Below are 4,062 nucleotides of genomic sequence, written 5' to 3' on the forward strand. Positions count from 1 at the left end.
CATACCAAAAGCCAAGTAGGCTGGTTGCTGGCCACAAAGTTAATTTAAAGAGCTGAAGTAGGAAGATTACAGAACTGGAGAGCTATGAGAACTACTTTCTGAGGAAAACTAAGCAGCCAGGAAAGCACTGGAGTTTTTGTAACCCTGTTTGAAAGTGCAAATGTGGGGAGCTGCTCCAATACATCTGGCACACATTCCCTTCCCATGTTACCATATCAAATATTACCAACAGTTTGCCAATATCAAAAATCAATATGAGATATGAGCAATGACATACTAATAATTAGATTTAGAAACTGCTGTGTTGATTTTTATCCTTAACAACCACATATTCTATTTCCTATAAGTCACTTTCATTCAAGTTCTTAAAGTCTGTTTTAGTTTCTAAAAATAAGTTAAAGATTTTCACTTATATGTTCATTGTTTTCCATGTCATCTCTTGATGAGCCAGATTTGACCGTTTCATACAAAGAAATCCTAGGTCGTTCTGCTTGGCTTTCAACAGAGGGTCCCAGTGGCAGCAGCAAAGGAAGTTGGTGACCTCCCAGTTCAGAAGTCTCTCCCTCGGGTCCCTCAGTAAGGACTATGGGCATTTGCTCACTACCAGGAAAAGTCCTATGCTGATGATGTTTCAAGCCTGATCTCACTGCTGGCTTATCTTACAGAAAAAAATCAGCCACTATCAGCAAGTGGATTTAACTTTTTCAAGAAGATTAGGAATTTTAAAAAGCTCTTTTCTTTTCACTGTTTTTACAACTTAAAAAACACTATAACAATTTGCACATTACCTCTCACACAAATTATTTCTTGCTTTATCTAATTGCATTCACAACAATGTTTGTAACAATCTTCCATACATGAAGATAACTACTTTGGATTTTATAGCAACTTTATGTATTATATACTTATATATGTGAAGTAGGTATTTTTACACCTTTTTTAGAGGTAAGGAAAAAGGTCCATTTATATGCTCAAAGAACTCCTAGCTAGTAAGTGGAAGAAGGAAAACTTGGACTCGGATTTTCTGAGCAAGTCCACCAAGCTTTGCACCTCTACTCAAAAAATAATAACCATTTTCTTTTTCCTAACACTTGGAAATATTGAAAGCAGTTTGCACGCATGATCTCATCTGATTCTAGAAGTATGCTATGAAGTACGCAGAACAAAGTGTTGAGTCTTCATTTTATAGATGTGAAAACCAAGGCCCTAGGGATGTGGGGGATTAAATGATTTATCTAAGACCAAGCAACTTTCAAGTGGCAAACTCAGAGCTAGAAGCCAGGCATTGAGACTCTTTACTCAGTCATATTCTAGTTCCAAGGGATCAGCTTGTGCATTGCCTCTTATTCAAACTCTTCTCAATTGATCTAATTAAATTCGTGACAAAAAGTTTTGCCTCCATGCGTGAAGAAAACTGGACTACTTTAGATTTTATGAGGACTGGGGGTTATTTTTGTAGGGAGGAAATTTCTTTTGAAGAGTTCTGCTCAATAGGACTTTTTCAAAAATGATGAATAATGATGATGGTGATGAGGATGATGGAGATGAAAATAACTGTCAATTATTTCCAATGTGTTTGTGTGATTCTGTTTAGCATTCCAGTCATGGAAATTTATGCCCAATCTGTTTAAATACTGTTAGTGTGAGGTTTGGCTTGGTTTAGTTTGGTTTGGTTTCACAAAATTGATGATGGCATTGTGAGCATTATGGACTAACATTAAAGTCTTTAAATAACTCAAGCTTTTATTTTAAGAATTAGTTATTTGAAAAAAATTGTCATAAAATACTTTATAGTCATAGGAAAACTCTGTCAACTGGTTTAAATGAGCTAGGATTGGGAATTCCCTGGTGGTCCAGTGGTTAAGACTTGGCGATTTCACTGCCAGGGCCCACGTTCAAGCCCCGGTTGGAGAACTAAGGTCCCTCAAGTCATGTGATGCAACCAAGAAAAAAGAAATGAGCTAGGATCGTTCAATACATACACTCATCTCTTTTTGACACAGAGTCACATGATATAACAGTTATTTTTTTAATTGAAGTATAGTTGAGTTACAATGCTGTCTTAGTTTCTGGTGTACAGCAAAGTGATTCAGTTTTATATATATATATATATATATATATATACATATTCTTTTTCATAGTCCTTTCCATTAAAGTTTATTACAGAATATTGAATATAATTTCCTGTGCTATACAGTAGGACCTTGCTGTTTATCTATTTTTTGAATAGTAGTTTGTATCTGCTAATTCCAAACTCCTAATTTATTCCCCCCACACTCTTTCTTGTTTGGTAATCATAAGTTTGTTTCTACATCTGTGAATCTGTTTCTGTTTTGTAAATAACTTCATTTGTATCGTATTTTAGATTCCATATGTAAGTGACATCATATGATATTTGTCTTTCTCTGCCTGACTTACTTCACTTAGTGTGATAATCTCTGGGTCAGTCTGTGTTGCTGCAAGTGGTGTTATTTCACTTTTTTTATGACTGAGTAGTATTCTATTGTTTATATACACCACATCTTCTTTATTCATTTGTCTTTTGGTGGACACTTGGGTTGCTTCCATATCTTGGCTATTGTAAATAATCCGCTATGAATTTTCAGGTGCACGTATCTTTTCAAATTAGTGTTTTCATGTTTTCTGAATACATGCCCAGCAGTAGGAATTCTGGATCATATGGCAACTGTATTTTTAGTTTTTTGAGAAACCTCCATACTGTTCTCCATAATGGCTGTATCACTTAGATTCCCACGAACGGTGTGGGAGAGTTCCTTTTTCTCCATACCCTCTCCAGTATTTATTATTTGCAGACTTTTTAATGACGGCTGTTCTGACCAGTGTGAGATGATACCTCACTGTAGTTTTGATTTGCATTTCTCTAATAATTAGTGATGTCGAGCATCTTTTCATGTGCCTATTGGCCATCTGTCTTTGGAGAAATGTCTATTTGGACAAATGTCTATTTAAATCTTCCGCCCAATATTTGATTGGCTTGTCTTTCTTGTTGTTGAGTCATACGAGTTATTTGTATATTTTGGAAATTAAGCCCTTGTTGGTTGCATCACCTGCAAGTATTTTCTCCCAGTCCATAGGTTGTCTTTTCATTTTGTTTATGGTTTCGTTTGCTGTGCAAAAACTTACAAGTTTGATTACGTCCCATTTGTTTGTTTTTGCATATAACAGTTATTTTTAAATAGAACTGTTAAAGATGGGGTCAAAACAGTTTCCTCCATTTAATTTTCCACTATAACAAAAAAATTGTGTACTTCAGCTGCATGTAGTATCACATGGAAATCTAAATATCTTTGAAATTTGCCTGAGTTAGTAGGAAGAGTGCAGATAGCTTGCCTTTATTGAATAAAAATACAACTGTGATTCAGAGGGTTTAAAAAATTCTCTCCAAACATTAATATCAGTGAATATGAGGACATTTACAGAAAGATAATGAGGGAACAATATTCCTCTCTTTTGTTAAAAGGTAAGCTTTATTCCTGCGAAAATGAATTCTTATTTCTCTCCAAAATGGGGTGTGTGTGTGTATGAAAACATTTTGTCAACTACTGGACACTAGTCACATATGAATATAAATTTCTTTTATCATTACCCCCTTAAGGAGTTAAAAGTATATCACTTGTTTGCTTCCCTTTAGTCTTTAGTGTCTGTTTACTAGGCAATAGAGCTTCATGGATAATAAAGGTGAAATTGCCAATGAAATTTTTTTAAGAAAAAAAAATCTAGCTATGCCAAAGTTCTGAGAGTTCCATGTTGTGCAACAAAGCCGCTGGCTTTGAAACAGTGCCACGACTCCAGCACCTTGTGCCAGATACTACATTTACTCAGGGTCATTTGGGCAGAAGTAATGAAAAATATTAAAGCAATGTTTACATAGCAGATATGCAAAATCAATCATGTTATGTACATTGGTGATAAGAGTAAGGATTGGGTTGTTTGGGAGAAAAGTGACATTTTCTCTTAAGTGGTGGAAAATTACCAGCAGACAGTGTGATTGAGTTCTCTACTTAACTATTTCTTTATTCTTTATTCATGCAGCTCCACAGT

This window comes from Hippopotamus amphibius, chromosome 14 (assembly GCF_030028045.1).
Source record: "Hippopotamus amphibius kiboko isolate mHipAmp2 chromosome 14, mHipAmp2.hap2, whole genome shotgun sequence".
NCBI lineage: Eukaryota > Metazoa > Chordata > Mammalia > Artiodactyla > Hippopotamidae > Hippopotamus > Hippopotamus amphibius.